The sequence below is a fragment of the Bradysia coprophila genome, unplaced genomic scaffold, assembly GCF_014529535.1.
Source record: "Bradysia coprophila strain Holo2 unplaced genomic scaffold, BU_Bcop_v1 contig_138, whole genome shotgun sequence".
NCBI classification, from domain to species: domain Eukaryota; kingdom Metazoa; phylum Arthropoda; class Insecta; order Diptera; family Sciaridae; genus Bradysia; species Bradysia coprophila.
The window spans coordinates 10,619,946-10,645,099 of NW_023503409.1; the positions used below are offsets into that span (position 1 = coordinate 10,619,946).

At 35.5% G+C, this 25,154-nt stretch overlaps 1 protein-coding gene across 2 annotated transcripts in view; it reads left to right on the top strand.

The window, feature by feature from the left end:
• The first annotated feature begins 11,703 nt into the window (after positions 1 to 11,703).
• LOC119074128 overlaps positions 11,704 to 25,154 on the top strand; it is a 75,946-nt gene continuing 62,495 nt past the window's right edge. Inside the window, exon 1 of one of the 2 annotated variants that reach the window (XM_037180112.1) lies at positions 11,704 to 11,979. The gene's annotated coding sequence lies outside the window, so the exon portion shown is untranslated. Of the gene's footprint in view, positions 11,980 to 19,459; positions 20,345 to 25,154 lie in introns of those variants that run through there. The other variant, XM_037180111.1, reaches the window with a different exon arrangement.

Here is a 25,154-nt window from a genome sequence, read left to right on the forward strand (position 1 = left end):
GAAACAGGACGAAAATTATCCATTCAATCTGCCAAAGGTAAAAAAACTTTACTTTACCCGGAAAATATATTAACTTCAGGGGTGTTGCCATCTAATATGAAAGACTAAAAAAACTTTCCTTCTTAATTGGGGACTTTCCACTAAGACACCAAACAACAACCTCTATTTATTAATGGACTGACGCAAAACAAACAGACAGAGCAAAGTTACTCTTCCCTATCCCATGAAGCGAATGTGGAGACAAATGCCGTTTCGACCTCCGAATCCAGTCGAAAAATCCCAAACATAGCAAATAAAGAAAATCGTTCAAATCTCACGTCACACAATAAAAAAACCAAAAGCGCCCAAAATTCATGATTTCCGAATGTGAGGTTTTACTTATTGATGGGATTTCACTGGACTGTTTTAAATGGATGTGGTAACTGGCAACTAATTTCGAAATGCTGCTAAACTGGTAAGGAAAAACCTAACAAAATAATCATCCCTTGGTGGCAATAAGGGTTTATCGCACCTTTTTGCAGTAAATGTACATATCTAGCGAATCATAATCAAAATGAAAGTGAGATTTCACATGTGGGAAAAGTGCAGAAGCACTAAACCTTCATTTGCAAGTTTGCAAGCTCAAACTTTGTGAGTGTTTGGCTCTAATGTTTCTATGTCGTTGGGTAATCAATTAACAATGCTTCAAACCTTCAATGACAAATTAAATTTCAATGATTTTTCAATTTTTTGTTTTCAAATTGAAGCTTTGATATATTTGAAAATCAAATTCTTTTCTGCATTTCTCGGAAATCTATTGGAAAATTTCTAAGTATTCCACTCGATAAGCTTGGAAAGTAAGAATTTGGAAAGAAGATGATACTGAAATGGGTATTTATAAATAGACAACACGCAGAAGAAATTCGTTTATGTTTTAAGAATATGGGAAAAACCACAGCGATTTCTTTCCAACTTTACACAAGTAACATTCGGTTTAGCTTTCAACGTAACATTGGATATGTGTAACCATTCAATTTTTAGCGCATGTAATAGCAACCCACAGCTACACCGATATAGAAATGGGAAAAATTAAAAAATGCGTTCGCTATAAGAATATGTAACAATAGTATCTTGTGCATCAAGTTTTGAAATGTTGATTTTTCAGCACTAGTCTAAATTTTCCTTACGAGCGGAGCGAGAACGTGTGCTGAAAAATCAACATTTCAAAACGTGTTGCACGCGATGCTTCTGCGAACCGAGTGTCACAATACCAACAAATTTTCTACAAAAATTTACTCGAGGTCTACTGGTTTCAAATCCAGTGAAGATTGAAATATTTTATATTTTCGAAGAATATTGCAAATTTTGCTACTTCTCAAGTAAATTGACCAAAACAGTGCAGAAATCAAAAACCAGTGTGGACAAATCTTAGATTTTCACACTCAGATGAGCTACAAAATACTGTGTCGTATTGTGGCACTCGGTTGCAGAAATATTTTTACGAACGCAATATTTTCGCCATAATATTTTATTCATTCCACAAATTTGCAGAGAGCTATTATGGAAAGTCAAGTTTATTCAAAACAACATACCGTACGTACGTAAACATTAAGTTAAATATATTGCCATCCCTACCCACCATATCATGATTCTATCTTCAGCGACGACGGGAAAAAATTCCACTAAAAATTTTAAAGCCTTGCCCAAATTACAAATAAAATGCTTTTTCGAAAACCATCCAACATTTCACCTTCAATTTAACGCCATTCAATAAGACTATCCGTCCAAAAGCGTCTCACAATAATTCGTTCTCCTACAACACAAAAAAGTTTAACAATAAAACATAATCAACGAAATGGAAAAAGCTTGAAAACTGTGCCAATTCCCGCACAATAGTAAAACGGCAAATGGATAGTAAAAAAAGAAGAAGAAGAAGCCTTTCACGATGTTTTGCGAAATTATAACCAATAACAACATTCATACAATGACATCACAAAATGGATATAATATTTTCAGCTCTTTGACCTTGTACTCAGCTACCAAATGTAATATTGAATATGACAGTGGCCTTAACACTATACGGCGACGTCAAGTCTGGATATGTTATTTAACATGCACGAGCACGAGTTCTCCCCTAAGCAGAATGTGTTTATACACACTTCTGTTGGAAAGTGCTGAATGTTATGCTTGCTGTTACACAACACTATTTGATAACAATGGAATGTCGTACTACTATTGAACATTTAAGGAATGACTGGTCAATGAAGTCAATGTACACCTTGAAGACAAAATGGTTTCTTACGACAATGTCCAATGTCACATCTGTTGTCGATAACGACAACAAAGATGAATGTTATGAACTCTGGCAGACGTGCTTTTTTATAACGAAGTCTTTGGTGAAACAAATGAAGTAAAAGATTGTGTTGAAAATCTGTTAAAAATACTTAGAGCAGAAGCAGTACAGACGCGATAATAATCTTCTTCTTCTTCTTCTTCTTCTTTTTCTTTTTCAGCCTGTTTCTATCCACTGCTGGATGTAGGCCTCTCCAACTTCTTTCCATTTCGTACGATCCATTGCCATTTGCTGCCAGTTTGTACCTGCAATATTCTTAATTCCGTTGGTCCATCTCTCTGGTGGTCTACCTATAGCTCGTCTTTTATATGGTCGCCAATTTCGTCTGTCCTTCTTGCAATATGTCCCGCCCAGCTCCATTTCAGAGATGCTATTCTTTCCATGACATCAACGACCCTGGTTTGTTGTCGAATCCATTGATTCGTCATTCTGTCTCTGAGCTCTTCGTGTCACTCTTAATTTATCTTCGGATGCTTTCGTTAAAGTTAACGTTTCCGCTCCATAAGTGAGCACTGGAAGGACACAAGTGTCGAAAACTTTGCGTTTCAGACTATTATTTATTTTGCTTTTGAAAATTAGTCTGAGTTTTCCGAACGCTGCCCATGCAAGACCAATCCTACGTCTTATTTCTGCAGTTTGGTTGTCCAGACCTAACTTCAGTTTATGTCCTAGATATACATAGCTGTCGACTCGTTCAATGACAGTGTCACCAATTTTGATTTCTCTATCGTCCCCGATAATAATCATACTGATTGAAATGTTACAATGTTTATATTACCATCACCACAAGATAGGACACATTTATTGTGTTCGAATGAAATAAATGTGTTCTTATAACAACTCTCCGCATAGCCAATTAAACAATTAAGATGCCATAAATTTCAGCCCATTTCATTGAGACATCTTCTAACTTATCCCCATTATAAATTCAACCATTGAAATACACCAATTAGAACCGACAACAAAATTGAAATCGATTCCATGGTAGTAATTTTGCTGTGCACATTCAAGTTTTCCAATGGTAAGTAACAGCATAAAGATCTCAGCATTGTTTCCCTATGTGTTTATGTTGTATTCCTTTTTATGGAGCATCAGAAGTTAAGTGATACATACCAACCATTTACGATAATGTGTCGTTGAAACAGTTTAAACGTATCCGCACACATCATGTCCGGAGCGATAGCGGAGGACTTGACGCAGTCTAACTTCCAAAAAAAGAACGAAGAAAATTTTTTGAGACGCGGCAATCATGTCCGGAGCGATAGCGGAGGACTGGACGCAGTCTAACTTCCAAAAAAAGAACGAAGAAATTTTTTTGAGACGCGGCAACTATATATAGGCGAGAATTTAAGTTTCTTTCCTTTGACCTGTATCACCACAAATCCTATTCTATCTTATTTGCGCTTCAAATACGAGCAAAACGAGCTATCACTCGACTATGTAGGTTTAAAATTGCCGGAGATACATCGTTTTGAAATTGGTCACTTTTCATACAAAATACACCAAATTAACGTTTTCCAAACAATCAAAATCTTTCAACTTACTCTGTATGTTTCTGTCTATCTGTCTATCTGTCTATCTATCGACGGTCGATCTCGGAAACTAGTCAGCCAATCTCCATGAAATTTTGCAGGAACCTCAGGGTGGGCATAAAAATGAAAATGTGATACGCCATTACCCCAGGAAAAACCAGAATTTTGTTTTATTGGCCTCGAAGTGGTTTCTGAGTGAGGTTTTTGAGGGTCGGGAACGCGTTTTCGGTTGTAGCTTAGCTGTATTGAAACCTACAGAGGCGTGTGACCCATCAAATGAAAGGTATTCGTAACACGATTCGAACAAAAAAATAATTTAAAAAATCGGGGCAGATTCGTTTGAGCTAGAGTGATTAGAGTGACCAAATTTTGAGCTACTCGAGCGTAGGATGAAAGGACTAATATTTTTTTGGGTTATGAGAGATAGAGAATTACTTTCTTCGGCAAAGTCTCAGAGTTTTACGAGTAGAACAGAGGGGCATATGTGAAAAATGTCGAAAGTTGGAAATGGGTGTGTCAATTGGGGTTTTGAAGATATTTCTTGAATGGTGGCAGATAGAGAATTACTTTCGTCAAATTTTCGATTTTCGTCAAATTTTCTGAATTTCGTCAGATTTTGGAATTTCGTCAAATTTTCGATTTTCGTCAAATTTTCGAATTTCGTCAAATTTCGTCAAATTTTCGAATTTCATCAAATTTTCAAATTTCGTCAAATTTTCGAATTTCGTCAAATTTTCAAATTTTGTCAAATTTTCGAATTTCGTCAAATTTTCAAATTTTGTCAAATTTTCGAATTTCGTCAAATTTAGACCAATTTTCGAATTTCGTCAAATTTTCAAATTTAGACCAATTTTCGAATTTCGTCAAATTTCGTCAAATTTTCGAATTTCGTCAAATTTTCGAATTTCGTCAAATTTCGTCAAATTTTCGAATTTTGTCAAATTTTCGAATTTCGTCAAATTTTCGAATTTCGTCAAATTTTCGAATTCTTTTGGTAAAATTTTGGTTGTTTCCAGTCTAAATTTTTTTTTGTAAAAATTATTTGGCAGATGATGAGAAAACCTAAGCCAGCTTGTTTGAACTAATTGGGTGTAAAATTTAATTTTTGCGTAACGAAGCTGAAAGCGTCAACTCTAGCGATATCATTCATTTTAGAAATTGTATTTCAAAGACTGCGTTACACTTTTCTCGTAGAGATTTTTGTTGGGATAAGATTTAAAGGAAAGGAGGAACGGAGTTGGGAAAACGGTATCGAATTGAATAAACTCGTTCATTTGTACACAACTAACAGCAAATTATAGAGCACACTCATATTATACATGAGAGGAGTGTAACGAATAAAATAATGGTTGGATCGGTTGGACGTTGTGCTTCGAAATAATAGAAAAGGGAAATAGAAAATAGAAAATATTATGTTTTCCACTCCTAATATAGAAGAGCATTGTGCTTTGCAAGAAATCACCCTCATTAAATGAATATTTTATTTAAATTGGCTATAGAGAAATGGTTCGGGAACTAACTGGATAAACATTCGGTCCTTTTTATCGGTGAAAAGGGAAATAAAACGGTCAGCAATGTTAAATTAATGGCATACACTCCATCAAAGTTGTAGTTTCGGTGTCCTTTTATTTCACATAAAATGGAAGCCTTGTGCGATATAACACCATCGACCGTCGATAATCAGGTGATAGAAATATCTGTTCAATAAAGGTGTGTGTTAACGAGAGACCACAATTACGGGGGTTTTTATGGATTTTTTTTTCGTCGACAATGTAAGCTTGTGCGTTTCATTGTAGTTATGTTTCTTGGAAGTGACGACCACCTATTATATCATGCTCGCAAAATGATTGATTGTAGGAGGACAATAATTTACACAGGTCAAATACTACCAACTTTCTATTACAATACGTCAATGAACTGAATGGCACTATAACACGAACCCCCTCGTCGCCGTTATGTGTCTAATAAAACTTAGTCACCGTATTACGTATGGACAGAAAACATATCTAAAAAATTTATCTCTTAGCCACACAAACAATACGCGCCACAAATGAAATGTGACTATATATGTCACAGCAGGAGAAAGTAATTCCCAACGGTTCCAGGAAAAGAAATGTAAGTCAAAGGAATAATGCCGTTAGTTGGCATAAATGTGAGACTCATACGAATGACGACAGGAAAAACCAGACAAGTGCTTCTCCAATACTCTCTCTAGCAAACAAACTCTCAGCTCTCTGTGTCAAATTCACACCTTATTTCTTTGTATAGGTTTCTTCCAAGGTCGTTCAAAATGTCAATCGTCATACACAGAGAAGCCAACACAACCTCACTTTGAAGTGTTAACGAATAAATTTGTTTAAGTTGCGGTTATGTTTGCTTCTGTGGATGACGGTCGGTTGTTTTCGGCCTGTCAAAATTCGTTTTTACCGTACGATGGAAGAAACCTATTCTACAAACACTTTTCCGTATTTTGACTGACTACGCTGTAATCTACATGTAAATTCCAAAGGCTACGTGATTCTTTCACCACCTTAATAATAGTCATTTGTCTACCTGTTTTGGACGATTGATTTTTGGCAATTTCGCGAAAGTGCATTAAATCAACCGTCCCAAACAGGTGCACATGTGAGTTTTCATGCAGAGGGCCGGAAACCCGAGAATATTCGAAAAATTGCCCTCATTTTCGGGCCCGAAGCATGAAAAGGTAGTATGGTTGGTAGAGAGGGTATTGGCTTGTCATGTAATACGAAAATGCACACTGCTAGAACAACGAGTATTAAATTGTCTCGTAGAGCTCTAATTCGATGCGAAGGTGAAAGCTTTCCACAGAGAATAAATTTTGGTCATATCGGTTGTTTGTATTCAAACTTAAAAACCAAGAAAAGCGAAAATGATCTAGATGTCTTGAGAAGAATCTACCTACTCATCGTAGTAGATGACAGATGGTCAGCCCGAGGCGAAGGCGAGGTTGGCAAAACATTGTGTGCGATAATATACCACAATACCATTCGAGTGACATACAACGTTTTATGTAATATGAAGAAAATCAAATAAACCCGGAAGATAATCGTAGTGTGAGGTCAGTAAACACCTTGCAAATCCTTGACTTCATTTCATTTATTTCAGTTTGAAGCTAATTTAACACATTCAAAATAATTGCGGCTTGTCAACTTTCGGCACCCTGGACTTTACTTAAATTGTCGTGGAATGCCTCCAAATAAATTTCTAAAAATCTAGAATTCATTTTTGGATTTTTAGAAATTTATTAGGAGGCATTCCTCGACTATTTAAGTAAAGTCCCGGGTGCCGAAAGTTGGCAAGCCGCAATTAATTTCAATGTGTTAAAAAAAAACATCCGTGCTCTAGTGTGACGAAATCAATTCAAAAGCGCTAGAACACACTTTAAGGCTAGGTCCTTTATTTTGGCATTCGGAAATTGAATGGTTCCTGCCTGGTTTGCCGTGGTTCTCAGTAAAGCAAGGTTTTTAAATCGACTTCAATTTCTCGATTATCACTTGTTTTCCAAAACTGGACACAAAATCCTTTACTTAAAAGCTACGGAATATTCAACAATTTCGAATATTTTCATAATCATCACCATATACCTACGGAACTCTCTCAACCAAAAGCAATGCGAAAGCGACAATTTTACTCACCGAAATGGGAAGCAAAACAAAACTGCTGGTATAGTGCGAAAATACAAGGATAACGTTTTATTATATCGACACCGAACTAGCGATATACAGAGACGTTGAGAAAACACGGGGGAATTTTCATTCGATTTTCCATGGTATGGTTGGGATTCCCAGTTAGTGTTATCCGAGCAGTTGAACTGAACGGATGTGTATTAGGTGCATTTTGCGAGAAAATATTTTGTCGTTCGAAAAGGGAAAAATTTTGTGTGCCAGACGTAACGAAACATTCTGTATATTTGAACATTTTAATTCTGTTCGTCTGTTCAAATTATGATGTGAATCGCAAGTGTATGGTTTTGTTGTTGTTCACTGTGTTACAGTATTGTTATCGGTTGATGTAATGTATCATTTTGCTGAATAATTTATGATCATTAAAATGTGCGAAGGCATTGTTTACCACTCGAAATATATTTTATTCTAGCATAACCAACCATAAACTGCAGTGTCCTTGTTCACGGTGGAGGATTTTGTTGCTGTGCCGTTGTTGTTGTTGTTGTAGTGGTATTAAAAAGCTCATTCCAAATCCATTTTGTATACGTTTGGTCAGGGTCACCAATGCTGGAATGTCTTAATTGGAATTTTGTCATTCCCATAATTTCTTCTAAATTGCCACCGACGATAAAGTTTGATATCGAAAACAGTCGTTAAATGAAGAAAGTTTTCGACTTTATGAGATTTCGTTTTAGAAACAAGACATCTACACTTGCTTCCGAAACCGTTTGCATTAATTAAGCAAATACGTGAGATTATGATATTACACAAGAAGTTTTATGGAAATTTGCTGTAGGACGGGTTCGGGATGGAAGTTTAATATTGTGTGCGATGTCCTTTCCAAATAGGATTATCGAACTAAAAGTCAACTACGCAGCACGACGTCGACGGAGGTTATAAGCACTGTACATGTGTACAACACATATGTGTGTTATCTTGTAATATATTTCTGTTTCATGCACTCACGTTCTGTCCGACAAAATGCTCGCTTAAACTATTTCTGGGAATTTTGAATTCGTGTTTCGATAACAGTGCATAAAGTTGGATTAATGAAACAGCCATTTAAGTTTAGGAAACTTTAAGCTTATGGTAATCAGCAAACTTGCTCGAATTTCATTCCACTTAAAATTTGTTTAAACATCCCCTAAAGTGACACATTTAGACTCGATTTATTGCCAATTTTTTTCTTCGACTAAACAGACCACTTTGAAAAGCGTACTGAAACCAAATAGTGCCAATCTCTAGAATACTACAATTATGAATGATGTAATCACATGAAGTAATGACTGATTTTCCGGTGGTACAGTGAGTAATAGTACATTAGTTACCAATGGGACTTTTTGGGTGAGTTTACCGATCTAAGGCAATTTTGATGCAGAATTTTGCATCTGACAAATAATGATAAGCTCCGTGTAATGTGGTCCTTTATATAGTAAAATGCATGTTAAAAAATTGAAGTACAAGATTTTAAATCATAAAAATACTTTGATCAATTGAAGTAGTAGACCCGATAATAATGTACAAGTCTGTCTGTCTGTGACAGATTAACATAATTGAATTGGAATTGAAACGCATATCGACATTAGTTACTTTACCCATTGCACTGATCCTAGCACAAACACTCATCTTTCAAACGTCAAAAAGCCTCTCCAAAAATACAAACATGTATGCTTATACGATTGTCTGTGTTGTGTGTTTTCACACCAAGAAATTATACTGGAAAGAAATGCAAGAGGAGCAGAGCTGTGCTTTAGCTTAGAAACTTTGTTATACTAAAAAAAATGATTACCCTTACTTTGCTGTTCACCTGTCTGATTGGGGTTTGGGTTGTTTTTCTCAACGAATTTCAAAGTCTGATGCAATCCCCTAATTGCAACCAAAAACTACCCGAAATGAACGATTTTATTTTTCTCGTATAATAAACCTCGACAGAAGAAAATTTCTCTTCTCCCATAAATTTATGAGGTAAATTAAGTTATCAAGTTGGTTAAACTCACAATCACCAAGTTGATTGTAATATTCACAAATTATACTCGGTAATGTTAGTGCGTCTCTCCGCTGTAGCTCATTGAAAATAGAATTAAATTTGCAAATTTTAAAGGGAAATAAATTGCACAAAAGAGCTAGTGTATAAAGCATGTTCAATTCGTTCCAATTTGGCAAGGAGACTTTCTTGTAGAGAAATATTGAACGTATAAGGCAAAATGATAGCGGAAGTCGTTATTATTTCACATGGGAATTGCAATTCTAAAAGGTAAAAGGGTGAAGTCAATCGGTCGAAAGGACTCTATCTATTGATATTATTGAATGGAATGTTGTAAAGTGGAGTAAATATTTGCTATAATTAAGTTAATTGGTTTTGACGATGATAATGGTTCTTTCAGTTCTCGTGTGGCAATATGAAAACTATAATAGTTGCTGACCATTGTGAATATGTAATAGTAAACTAGTGAGACCTGCAGAAAAAATTAAACAGTCAGAACTGCTTCATAAATTGTTTGCTTCCTTCAGAAAAAACCGTTGTTTCACTCAACTTTCATTGCATTTTTTTAATAAAAACGTTGTCTGCAACTCGGTGATAAAAGCTTTTACGTACAGTATAAATATTGACGCACTAGGATGTAAAAGTGACGTTTGTAAAAATTAGGATACCGCACTTGTTGTTATCTGGTAACCAATCGCTCATAGCAGACATTGCAATTTGAAAGTTTGGTAGTTGTTGGTAGTTGGACCCCCAAAATATTTAGCAGCAAAGATGTTTACCGTTTGAGAGCTACGCACCGAATGACGAAATTATTCCGACTGCTTGCCTTTTTATAACTCAAATATTTGGTAGTTGACTACCACGTTGGTAAATTGCAATGATACTATGAGCAAACCAACACCAGGCAAATCAATTATTATTTGTTATCTGGTAACCAATCGCTCATAGCAGACATTGCAATTTGAAAGTTTGGTGGTTGTTGGTAGTTGGACCCCCAAAATATTTAGCAGCAAAGATGTTTCTTACTCGAGAGACGCACACCGACGGACGAAATTACTCTGCCTGCTTGCCTATTTATAACTCAAATATTTGGTAGTTGACTACCTCGGTGGTAAATTGCAATGCTACTATGAGCAAACCAACACCAGGCAAATCAATTATTATTTGTTATCTGGTAACCGATCGCTCATAGCAGACATTGCAATTTGGTAGTTGTTGGTAGTTAGACCCCCAAACTATATAGCAGCAAAGATGTTTCTTACTCGAGAGACGCACACCGACTGACGAAATTATTCGGCCTGCTGGTCTATTTATAAATCGAGTATTTGGCAGTTGACTACCAAAGTGGTAGTTGACTGACTACCAAAGTGGTAGTTGACTGACTGCCAAAGTGGTAGTTGACTGACTACCAAAGTGGTAGTTGACTGACTACCAAAGTGGTAGTTGACTGACTACCAAAGTGGTAGTTGACTGACTACCAAAGTACACAAAGTGGTAGTTGACTGACTACCAAAGTGGTAGTTGACTGACTACCAAAGTGGTAGTTGACTGACTACCAAAGTGGTAGTTGACTGACTACCAAAGTGGTAGTTGACTGACTACCAAAGTGGTAGTTGACTACCAAAGTGATAGTTGACTACCAACATGGTAGTTGACTAATACGGATGTTGTAGATATGTTTACTGTTTGAGAGCTGCACACCGACTGATGAAATTAATCGGCTTGCTTGCCTATTTATAATTCCAAAATTTGGTAGTTGAATACCAAGGTGGTACTTGAATGAGTACCAAGCTAGTAGTAAACAGAAATTGAAAAAAAATGAAAAAAGACCTCACCAGGCTTCAGCCGGTCTATTCTTTTATTGTTTTGATATTGAGTCACGCAAGCGGTAGATAACTCACCAAAAACATGTCACAGTATTTTCAGATCTCGCACGAAGCTCATGGTAAAGATTTTCATTCTTGTAACAGAATGTTTAAGAGTTACTTACGGCTTGAGGCTCACGGATCCTTTGACAATAAAAATTCAATACTTTGCAACGCAGTAACAGCAACACAATCTGATAACAACTTGTTGGAACGGAAAAAACAGAAAAAAAGAAATTTTAATACAAAGTTTTAACATAATTTGTCTGCAGTGTAACACGATAAAGTAATAAAGTGAGTTCATTATAATATTCCGTATAATTAAACAATTTCCATCGCATGAAAACATGATGAGCCATGTGAAGTTATGTCTAATGACGAAAAAGCTTTTTAATTAATTGCATTAAAAAGGTATAAAGTGAACATTAATCACTCACCAGTTTATGTTTTATAACGAAAATATTCCGGCTTAGATATCAGATATACAATAAAAGGAACCATTATGCTGTGTTGTTATTTATCCATCCAATCAATGTCATTCTTTAACAAAATGGTAAATGTGATACTTTGCAGAAACAAGGTAAGTTTACTCTGATTACATATTAGTATACTAAGGGGTAAAACATTGACGCATTATATAAGGTATGCCTCATGCTAGAAACAGTAGAAGAAGAAAAAGTAAAAAAAAAAATAACAAACAGAAAATGCTTGCTACTAACAAATTTTCACATTGAACATCAATTTTCCATACAAGGCTTCCTTTAGTATAAATAAAACAATGAACGGTGTACCGAACACAGGCCGTGACGATGATAATGAATTTATGAAGCAAACCTTCGGTGCTATTGATTTTAGTGATTAATGGGAATATGAGGAATATTGCGTTTTACTACACAACATCGTTTGATTGTAACTGAATACGAACCATACGAACCCTTGACACCGACGGTGTTTTTTTTTTGTTCGGATCGTTTGTTATTTTTAATCATACAAAGACGGCACTCATTATCAACAGTGTAAACATCAAGGCATTCGGTGAACGAATTTTCAACAAACTGATAAAAGAATCTCCTTGACTAGTTTTCATGATTTTAGCTGTGTAAGGGGGCCATTAGTCGAAGTTCATCGGTAATTTTTATCGACAGGATTGGACACAAAAAAAAACTAATAAATAACTAGAGTTAACGTCGGCAGTAGTAGATTTCATAGGGCAGAGACACCTTAATATGTAGTTGAGAGTTTGCTCACGTGAAGGAAAATTCGTTCTAATGAGAAGATTCATAACTTTAAACCAATACCCCTTATCGTTTACTGGAGCAATCGTTAATCACACACTAAACTATATGACTATACACACTTTAAAGTTCAAGGTCTTGTATATTACATGGATAGTTTCCATCACGATGTGTAAAGTGACGTGCCGACGCCCCCGGATACTGTCACCTCGATACAAATTATGAACTAGCAACACACTGCACTAGAACAAATTTTTTACAACGTAGGCGAAAAAATAGTCATTTTCTCCACTCTGTTGAAACATAGGAAGCCTTTTTGTGTGAATAGTTGTTTACCTCAGGAAAAAAGGTAGAAATTAATTTTTAGCCCCGTACGAAGTACAAAGGGGCTTATAGGATTACGATGCCGTGTGTAATTGATGGAATTCGAAGCAGACGGTAAGGGCAAAGTGTTTGCCTATGTTCATAGATGACGAATCTGCAATAAAAATTTTGTCTGTCCGTCTGTCCGTCTGTCCGTCTGTCACGTCGATATCTTGAGTAAATCAAATCCGATTTCAAAAAATTTTTTTTCCCTGAAAGATAGTCGAAATAGTGAGGCTAAGTTCGAAGATGGGCATATTCGGGTCGGCCCTTCGTGAGTTAGGGCCACCTAAGTGATTTAAGGTCTTTTGGTGATATTTATGGCAAAATAAACGATGGAAATGTAAATGACACGGCAAATGATAGGTATTGTCAATACCAATCCAGGAAAAAAAAAGTTTTTTTAAATCAGGTGAGTGGACCGTGAGTTAGGGCCTTAGAAGTGAAATGCTACTAGGGCCCTATGTATATTTTACATAGAACTCGAGTAAATTTCATTCGTTTTTCGTAATTTTTGTTTGATTTGGAAGGTAATCGAATGCCGAATAGAATGTTGTTGAAAAAAAATTAAATTTGGGTCCTTGGACTAAGGCCACTACTAGGGCCCTATGTGTATTTTACATATAACTCGAGCAAATTTCATCAGTTTTTCGCAATTTTTGTTTCATTTGGAAGGTAATCAAAGGCCGAATAGAATGTTGTTGAAAAAAAAATTAAATTTGGGTCCTTGGACTAAGGCCACTACTAGGGCCCTATGTGTATTTTACATATAACTCGAGCAAATTTCATCCGTTTTTGGTAATTTTTGTTTCATTTGGAAGGTAATCAAAGGCCGAATAGAATGTAGTTGAAAAAAAAATTAAATTTGGGTCCTCGGACTGAGGCCGATACTAGGGCCCTATGTGTATTTTCAATATAACTCGAGCAAATTTCATCCGTTTTTCGTAAATTTTGTTTCATTTGGAAGGTAATCAAAGGCCGAATAGAATGTAGTTGAAAAAAATTTTAAATTTGGGTCCTCGGACTGAGGCCGATACTAGGGCCCTATGTGTATTTTACATATAACTCGAGCAAATTTCATCAGTTTTTCGTAATTTTTGTTTCATTTGGAAGGTAAGCAAAGGCCGAATAGAATGTAGTTGAAAAAAATTTTAAATTTGGGTCCTCGGACTGAGGCCGATACTAGGCCCTTCAAAAAATAAAATTTTAGGGCGATTTGAAATTTTTGTTTCATTTGAAAGGAACGTCGTACGGGGCTTCGTAATTGCGCTATGCGCAATTTGTAAGATGTACACATTACATAATAATTTTACTTTAACTACATTAACCGGCGCAATAGGCTTACGGTCAAAGTAGGGTGACAGACGCACTAGGGTTACGTACGCAATAGATATACGGGTTTGTACGGGGCTCAGTCGCAGCAAACGCTCCGACTGTTCTGATGGCTCGTTTTTGTTGAAATCCTTGTGGCCACACTCAAAATGCAATTTCCAACTTTTCTTCTCTCGTTGAACAAAAAACTATTGCGCTTTTATTTTGCGGAAAGCGGTGACACTATGCCAACATTAATAGTTATATGTTCAACGAGAAAAAAAAAGTTGGAAATGTATTTCGAGGGTGTTTTTTGTCAAGTCAAGTCACCAGAAAAAATGCAATTTCCATCTTTTTTCAAAAATAAAGCTCCCGAAGTTTCAGCGGAGGGAAGAAAATGACAATTTTCTCGTTGCTTGGTTTGCACTGCGTTGGAACCTTAGACTAATTATATGTAGACTGGTTATTCGTACGATATAATGTGGTCCCAACATCAATTTGTACATTTCGTATACGAGCTCACACCAATTCTTCGCGTTCACACTTTTGATTGTTCAATTTGCCTCTTAATTAAGAGGGCAAACACATACCAACAAACCTTTCGTATTTCATGTTGGGACCACATATTTTACATATTCGAAATTTTAGGTATAATTACTCTTGGGTTGGGATTTTTCAATTTTTTCTTGTGTATATGTTGCACTTTCTCTCCCGTGTGGAGAAAATAGAACTTTTCTCACTTGCACTGTCACTTTGATTATGTTTTCGAAAATTCTAACTCGCGCGAAATTGTTCTTGTTCGAATCTCCTATTTTCTCCCCCTGTAAACAAATAACTGTAGTTGTTCGACAGATTAACAAATTTTTCTTATTCAACAAACGTTCTGTTACAAATAAATTCTATTTAGCTTTTCGGTTCCTTATCGTGTGGATGGACTTCTCTTGCCTTTTTTTTCCATAAATCTTAAAGCGAGAAAACAAATTGATTTTTCTTTGATCCTTTCTAAAACTGTTGCAATGCTTTACTGTCTTACTCGTGTTTCTTATCATCGGACTGCAGCGTGCAGATAAATGTATTACTTTCGTATCCATGGTCATGGACTTTCACCCACACCAAGTTATAATAGAAAATGTTTTCTCCAGACGTTAAGTAAATGTTTTCACAAAGTTTCTTTTAATATACAAGTGCATCCCTTTGTAGCAAGAAAAAATAAGCTAAACACGAAACACGAAACGATTTTTCTATTCTTTGTTACTTAAAAGTGTTTGAATTTTACAAAAAAGAAAATCCGACATTTCCATGAGAGTTTAGATGAATATTTCATGCACCATAACGATGGACAGAGAAGACTTCCATTGTGTGCTGTTGTTGTTGTTTTTTTTCTTCCGTTTAATCCTATTTCGCTCAACGATGCATCAAAAAGTTGCATTTGTGGGTGGGTAAATACCTAACAAAAACTGAATGTCTGTGTATGGCTGTGTAAGTCGCAACGAAAGTAACTTTCATGGGAATTCTGTTGCAATGAAAATAGCATTTTAGTTTTAATTTGTTTTTCAAGGAAATGGTGTGTGGGTTTCACTCGGTATTTGCAGAGGAAAGCACTTTGATGACGAGGATACAGCTACAGCATATGGTTTTAACACGAATCACATTACAACATTTTATATGGAAAAGGAAATACAAAATGTTTCGTTTGGCAGATTTTCGAATTTCGAGGTTTTTTCGTATGCTCTTCTGCCGAACAAAACATTTTTCGAGGAATTCGTATGTTCGGACAGAACCAGGATTATTAGAGAATTTCTTAAAATTGCGCATAGAATACAGCACATCCGAGGGGTTAAATGTAGCGGATAAATAGGTTGTCGCTTTTCAGCCCTGGAAATTTTTTGTCCAATTATACTCTTTCATCGTGATAACCAAAATACTTTAATCTCGCGAAAGAAAACCTATTAGGTCGCCGTATTCATTCGGGTCGGATCGGTACATAAAATACCTTCATTGTCTATTATCTAGTCTGGTTCATTGTGCTTATCACCCCATTTATAAAATTTTTGTTGAATGAGAATGGCAAGAGGAAAAGAATGAAGTGAAATTGCTTATGAAGATTTCTGCACAGATTGGAAATTGTGTGTGAATTATCCATGGATTTGGAGCGAAGCATTTTTGCTCCTTTAATATTTTTTTATAATAACTGAGAGCTTCAGCCACATTGCTTTCATATTGTCGGTTCGATTTCGAATCGCAGACACAACAAATTTTATTAATTCAATGGAATTGATTGGCACACGCTTTTTTCCGTGGTAAATACTGAAATGCCGCCAGACATCGTAATCCCATACACACACCATATGGGTAACACAAAAAGCATATCAATTTTCATCGTATCTTTATTGAACCAATATCTGTGTTGAGATCGAACAAATTTTTCGTCAAATGTTTCGACCAATTTAATGTTATTTACACCGAATTCAGTTCACAAAGACGCTGTAGAAGTATGAAATCCCTTAGCAAATAAGATTAAAAAAGTCAAAATCATGAATTCAATAGAGCAAATCCCCGAATAAATCTTTCAAAATTAAATTTCGCAAAATAAAGAGCTTAGAATGTTATACGTCGTGTCGTGTCGTTTAGGGTATATTATATATGTTTGGGATACATACAATGTGGGATAGAACACGGTTCATACCACATGTGAAGTATTTATAGCTGTTTTAGATTTATCTTTTAATACACAATGTTTGGTTGGCAATTGCATGCACCACCATGCGAATGTTGTATATAGAAATGAAAACTCATTCCGAACGAAACTTTTCGATAAAATTTCAAATAAAAAGTTGCTTTTTGTTGGGAAATTCTTTTGTGCTTTTTTAAAACAAAAAGCCGTCCGACAATATCCTCTTTTTTCACCAAAAAATATTCCGATCCGATGTAGAACGACACAATCAACGTGGTTCACGTGCATTAGTGCTCATATGATATAGTGCTTAACTGATATTATTATCTGTTACTATGCCTACATTGTTCGAATATGTCGCGAATTTTATGGATATTAAAAATAGGCATCGCTTTCATCAATTTATTGAAGGTGGTGGGCTGTTCAGAATGGTCGTTTATTGGATTAGTCTATTGAATTAGAGCATTTATTATGTTGCTTTATGTTGTGTGAGTCACCTAGAAAAATAGGAACTAAGGATGCGCAGTGCGTCATACAACACATGAAATCTTTTACTTCGCTAATTTTAACATTTAGCTATCTAGCTCTTCACGCTTCTATTTCAAAACATACCGCATAGCAGGTCATTTTAACGCCTAGTTTTTTACATTTATTATATGTCGTCAGCCAATATCCTCTCGCTAGAGAGAGTATTGCGTCAGCGGTATTTTGTTCAACTGTCAGTAAATATTAAAATTTTTGCCGCACTTATGACGTCAGAATTTTCAGCTTATTTATATCGTCTCACCGGATAGCAGATGGAAAGCAATTTTCCATCAGATTTCCGATTGGGTTGGGGTTTTGTTAGTAGAAAAAATCTCTGTTATGGTTATGGTTACTATACTGTTTACACACCCTGGGAAGATGGCGCTTTATGTAATACTGATGTAACTCAAACGTTACAAAGTAATTCTACCTTATTTTTCAACTGTAACCAAATAACAATTTCGTATCTACCCGAGAACCTGGGAATGACAACTTGAAAAACGTTTGCTTACAGTATGTTGCACCATACTTTGTTACAGTAATCCATCAAACCCTGGCATCTCGACTATAGTAGCGATATCAAGTTTCAAGTGCATTACAGTTCGTAGCTATATTCTCGCCGTAAGTGCGCCTAAAATTTGAATTTTAAGTGAACGGTTCGATGAAAAAGTGAACCAAAAAATACATTTCAACGCTTCCCTGTATGAAAATGATTTACGTTAAAAAGACCTCCGCGCTTTCCATTTTGAATTTCGGCCGCACTTACGGCGCGAATTCCTAAATAGTGTTTAGTGCTTCAGTAGGTTTTAGAAAAATTGCTATAATACATTATAGCGACTCGGATCGAGGTAGGTTCTGACCATACATATATTATCTGTTCACCCACAACGATTTCGCACCCCAAACAGAGAATTGAATCGCAGCGTTCAATACTATTGTCCTGAGGATGTGGCGCCTGTGACAATTGTTCTAGCTTTCCTATAACACTGTTACTGTAAATTATGTAAATAGGCTACTTCGCCGAATGGAACTCACTCACTAGCCGTGGGGTAAACAACCATTTGACTACGTGAGTGCAAATAAACAGCATGACACATATTTTGATATATCTCAGTTGCCTCGCACTCACTCAGTCAAATGGTTGTTTACCCCACGGCTAGTGACTAGTGAGTGCGTTCCGTTCAGCGAAGTCGCCTATTTACAGCAAAGGTCATTTCATAGGTTAGATGGATAAAATGCGACTATTACTACCTGCCGTTTTGTTACCTTCCCGAACATATTAGCCTTTCACAGACGACAAGCATATTAACAGTTATTCAAACTATTACTTCATATGATCGAAGATTTTCAGAGACTGATTTCAGAAATCTTTTACTTCATTTGTTTTAAACATACTTTTTGCTATATAAAGCCTAAGTAGTCAGAGCTTGTCGTTTATTATTGCTGTCGTATTCGATAACCGATGACAGCCTTCTGTCGAGCCTTCTGTCGAGCCTTCTGTCGAGCCTTCTGTCGAGCCTTCTGTAACAGGTTAGTTAACTCTTCATTTAGCAATAAATTAAATAGCAAGTGCAGTGCATCGTCATTAAATCAATTTCTTCAAAATAATTTTTAAGATTTCAATTAATTAATTAATTAAATTAATTAAATTAGTTAAAACAATCGAAATCGACTACCTCACCGTATTATGCACAGATACCAGTAGACGAGCGAACTAATATTATATCCATTAAGTAAATGAATTGTACTTTACGTTGCGTACCCAATATGCAATTTCATGCATAAAAATATTCCACTTAAGTATCAGAGTACACATAATACTCAACAGAAACTTGTTTGTTCCGTATACAATGCAGTGGTATGTGTGTAATATTTACATTTTTCATTTTCACACAGCGTATACGAATCGTACGAATAGAATACTTTATACTAAAAAAAAGTCTTCAAGATTCAGTCGAGTGTAATCATTCAAAGTGCAAAGTATATTTATTTTCGGTTCGATATTGTGCAGTTCAATAAACATTTCAATTTAATTTTTCGAACATTGCGAGTGAAATTTTGTGTTTTTTTGTTGTTGTTGAAATTTCATTGACGTGACAATATTCAATCGGTTGCTACAATATTTGAATGATCGATCCCGATTATGTGGAAAATCGATTACGTTTGCTAATCATTCGGTGAATGGTGAAGTAGGTATATAACACACCGTGTGTTTTTCAACAATATTTTCGTGTGTGTTTTAAGAAATTCAAATGACAAAACTGAAATGAAAATTTTTACTTAAAAATCCATCTTACATGTTGACGTCAAACCAATAGTGAAGTGAAAGGTGTGTGAACGTTAAATGCAATTCATGTTATGACAGTAGTGTTGTTAATTCGGCAAAGCTTCATTTTGTATTGTTTTTTTTTAACGATTTGATTTCAATTCAATTTATTTAATGGTAAAAGCTCCAAACAAACCAAAATCTCTAGTGTAAATGCGAGCATGTTTATGTGTGCATGTGTTTGTGAATATGCGCAGATCAACATTACGTATACCGTGTAAATAATTGAATGCTGATAGTATATACCTTAACTTCTTCGTTTCTGTGTGCAGAGTTTAAAAGTTTTTTTTTTCTTTAACAAACAAAATCAAAAATATAATTTGCAACATTAATTGCATTCGGATTTTGTGCTTCAATTGCAACGTCAATCCTTTACATTAAATATTTCAAGTGACTTTTCGTACAAAATATTGAAAATCATTGACTGGTAGCATCAACTTTGTCGCTTTTTTCATTCGATTGAATTAACCTACTTACGTTTGTCTACAAAACACATAAATATTTTGATCAGGTAAGTTTTGAATGTTTAGTTAAGCTTTGGAAATGAATCAAATGAACTTTGTCACATTAACGAACTGAATGAATTTAGTGGAACGTTTTGTGTTTTCACGCAATGAGCCGACTCTTTATTAATTAATTCTTTCGTTCAGCTGATTAGATTAGATAAAAAATTATTTTTGATTAAATCGTAAAGCCATTTCTAAATAATGGGCTGGTACTAAGTCCTACCATCTTCCACAACATTTTACCCCACTCTGAAATCGTTCCAGTTTTATCCACTTTTAATCGCTCTTAACCAACGCACTCCATGGACAGACACGAGAACAGAATTAAATACGAGGCTTCCACGACACAGTAGTCTAAATTCTCAAATGAATTCAGTTTTTCTATGTTGGTATAGGCCACTGGGTTACGGACGTTCCATACAAAATAAGAGGCCAAATGACCGTTAAAAAATCTGTTCTTGTGCCTGTTATTGGAGTGCGTTGCCTTAACGCTTCACAGACGTAAAGTTCACCACGAGGATTAATGTTGAATCTGGGACTTCGTCTGCTTTCAGTATTGTTTCGTTCAAAAATCTTTGAATTGACCAAAAATTATTTTTGTCATTGCTGTCGATAGTAGATGACATGTCTGCCTATAAAACTGTAGGATCGATTCAATTCAATGAACTATGGATATTCAGATCTCTTGAAACCGCTATCGGCCATAACGTCTAATCATACTTGATGACTAGTACTGTAGGAACAAAAGTTGCCTCTTTTGTCGTCAAAAATATAACACAAAAGAAAATGGTTATCGACAATTGAATAGTGACCTTTGTGTCGTATTGTTCATATTGCATACTGTTCTATCGATCAATATGAATTGGAAATTGGAATTGGCCTATAAGTAGTCATCACACAAGACCGCAAGTGAATAGGTTATTGTACGTTGTCAGCAAGATTAGATTTTTGACAAAACAAGTACAATTTATTGTGCGGTTCGATGCATGTAAATTATTATTTTTTTGATTGTTGACGATATGGAACATAATGTAGTAATGACTCATGGAAGGTCATCATTCACCATAAATAGCAGTTGACTGTTGTGTACAATGGACACTGTTTTTACAACTTAAAACTCATAAACCGTTCACACTAAAATACAAACAAAAGGCCAGTAAGAAAGCAAACAACAATACACCACAACAAGAAACTGTAATCATTTTGCATAGTCGCGCAGAATGGCAATAGATTTGAAGAAAGACGAAAAAAAAAGAAATTTCGTAATGTAACTGTGTGTTTGTTCATCGTAATCAGCTTTAATTCATACAAAAAACAACATCAACAACGACGACGAAACATAAATTTGTTTACGTAAATTCCAATTTGAATTCGGCTTTCGGTCTATTCAAATTCAAATAAGTTTTTATGACAACGATTGAAAGGATGGGTATATATATAATCATTGAACGAAATTCAAAACGGTCCGAACGAAATTCGAAACGGTCCAAACGAAATTCAAAACGGTGCGTTCACATTGAGAAAATATGCACAACCAAACTAAAATGATGATGCGATAAACACACATATTTTCATAGTGTCACCAGCATTGCGATCGAAAGATTAATGCTGCAACTCTGATTTTATCAGAAACATTTTGTATTTTCGGTTAAATATGAGGAAACCGCGACAGATGATTTGTTTTGAAAACATCGATCATCACTGCTAACATTCAAAATTATCTGAAAAATAAATCAAAACCGATGACCCGGGGGTTATGTTTTCGGAATTCGAAGAAACCAAATTTTTTCAGCTAGATAACGTTAGCTTCTTACGATAATAGCCAACGAACACTTAGTAGGATATTCACCATTAGCATTAACGGCGTTTCGCTGTGTAAGCAAACAAATGAAAGTAACCTGTTCATGAATTACAATTTTGAGGTCATTTAAACTGCTGTCATTTGCTAGTTTTAAATGTTTCCACTTCCTCATTACTTTGCAACTTTATAAATTGACTATTCAAACTACGAAAAATCGTAGTAATTGTAACTTGATCGGTTTGCATCGTAACAGTAGTTGGCATGGGCTCGCGAATAAAGGAAATTTCCATTTACCATTGCAAATCGATGACCATCATTCAGAGCAGATTGTTGTTGTAGACCAATGCAGTGATATATCGTACCATGAATTATACTATCTCGAGAGCCAAGATTATGCCTGCCCGCTTTTTAATTTTTTATTAGTACAGGTAGGGTAAGAGTACCAATGAGTCCTCGGACACTAATTGTTCTCTCATACAGAAAAGTTTCTGAATGAAAGAACAATAAGTACCAGAGAAGTCATTATTGTCCGAGTGTTGGTACGCTTACCCTATGGTACGCTACTCGTAGCTTTTTTTATCGTAACTACAAATGTCATCACACATCGATACGAAGCATAGAAACTGCAACAATCATAACTATCCCTAATTGACAAGCTGCACCAATTTTTACCATGCAATTTTTCATGTCGTTTTGAAAATGTGTCAGTGTGATTCCGTGTGATAACGGGTTGAAAATGACTCTGCAAAAGTTGAAACATTTATGGGATGTGTGATAATATGAATGGAACATAACAACTACTCAAACGCTTGAATGAATGAGTTTCATTCTATTAACTTTTATCGAATTTTCTCTGAATATATTGTGCACGTAGACGCACTACGATATCCTTTCGGTTTATCAACATACGGTGTAATTTGAAACTCTTCGCTTACCTGCTATCAACAGCCATAAATCGAGGCTCACACCGCGGTTAACTTAATGAATGCTAATAGCATTCAAGATGCTAATCTAACTCTGCCGTTTGGTTATCAATCAAAGTGACTAACCAGAAAAATCAATAAAAAACAAATCGATTTAAAATGCAGATACGCGCGATGAGTTTCGGCGCGGGGAAAGGAATTTTTTTCTTTTGGTTTTATTTTGATTGCGAATGCCAATGTTGCCATTTTGACTGGATTCTGTTCTTGTTATTCAATCGTTTGAGACAGTAACCTTGAATCGAAAATGTGCAATGAATTTTCAAACTCAAAATTTGCCAATAAAATGTTTCTTAAAACGAACATAACACTTTGAAGACATGTAGAGTTTCATGATGATGAGAATGTCTGTGTACATATGTTCGATGATTATCAATCATGTGTGGAGCATGTGTTTGATGTTGGTTATCCCTGTAGTGTTTAACTCCTTTCAGTGCGGTTGGACATGTAAATCCCTATAGAGCTGAACTATACTTGCAGTGGACCTCGATAATAAATCAATGAAAGGGGATTTGTATTAACCTATGTGTACTCTTCTCCAAACCTACACGTTTCACATTTTATAGTTTAGAGACCCCGCCCCATGAATACGCCACTGTTTTAATATTAGCACCAAATTAAACATTTTTTTAAAATGTTTGTTTGTGTTACTATGCAATGCACACCGAATTGATGGTCAAAACTTAGCTAACTTTTAGTGGAAATAGTGTTTACATGATGTTTAGAATTCGATGTAAATATAAATTGCCGCAAGGTTATCCAGTAAGTAAATCAATAAACTTTCCCAAACTTGCCAAATTGGTGCTAGCTATGTGAAATATCGACTCAGTTCTACACACTCCATAATAGAATCTATAAAATCTAATAGGAGTGCGGTTACGAAATTGTCTTTTCGTCACATTCCTGTATCGCATTTTTGTGTGTCCTTTTTATAAAGTTGTCCGTTACATTTTCCACTAAATGAAATAGCGAAATGAATAAAAGATTGGTATTTCCATCCCAAGGACAATAAAATGTCAAGCGACATTTCCGTTTGATATATCTACGCAATACACAACACAGAAATGTTTATTAATGAATCCCATCTAACGTCACTTCTAATACACGTAGTAGCAACCTACACCACACACCGTGTATTGACGTCCTAAATCGTCACATTTGAAAAATTGTTGTTTTTTTCTTCCTCTCTTAAAATAAAATTTAATTTTAAATTGGCTATTAACACTACACATCACATTAAGATGTTTTATATATTGTTGACAGAATGCCTATTTAAAAAAAAAATGAAACAACAACCGAAGAAGTTATAGTACAAACAACACTCATTTATAAGTGTATAGACTGAAAGCACCTTTGTATTTTGTCGCTGTGCATTTTTAATATTGTTATGATGATAATGAAAACTTTCGTTGCAGGGAAACCTTTTAAAATTAATGTGAGTGTTAAGGTTATCGGGAAGGCTAAGATAATTTAATTGTTCGTTCGTTCGCTCGTCTTTTTCCAGTAGGTAAATGCTTATATTGATTTTCTTCACATTGTTTTGCGCTTTGGAAGCCCTTGATCAATGAGATTCATCATTCCGTTACTGTTTTATTGATGTGGTTGTGTGAATGGGATAAGAATAAAGAAAAAAAAAATGGCTGGCTGAATAGCGTGTCATGTATTGGTCGTATGAAAATTCTATTCAGTAGCGATCGTCACGGTGTTAAACGTCACCAAACCTAACAAGAAAAGTTTGCGCTGACTCAATTGAATGGAATAAAGCGAACGACGAATATATTTAAAAAAAAACTAGCCATCAGAACAGTCGGAGCGTTTGCTGCGACTGAGCCCCGTACAAACCCGTATATCTATTGCGTACGTGACCCTAGTGCGTCTGTCACCCTACTTTGACCGTAAGCCTATGCGCCGGTTAAAGTAGTTAAAGTAAAATTATTATGGAATGTGTACATCTTAGAAATTGCGCATAGCGCAATTACGAAGCCCCGTACGACGTTCCTTTCAAATAAAACAAAAATTTCAAATAGCCCTAAA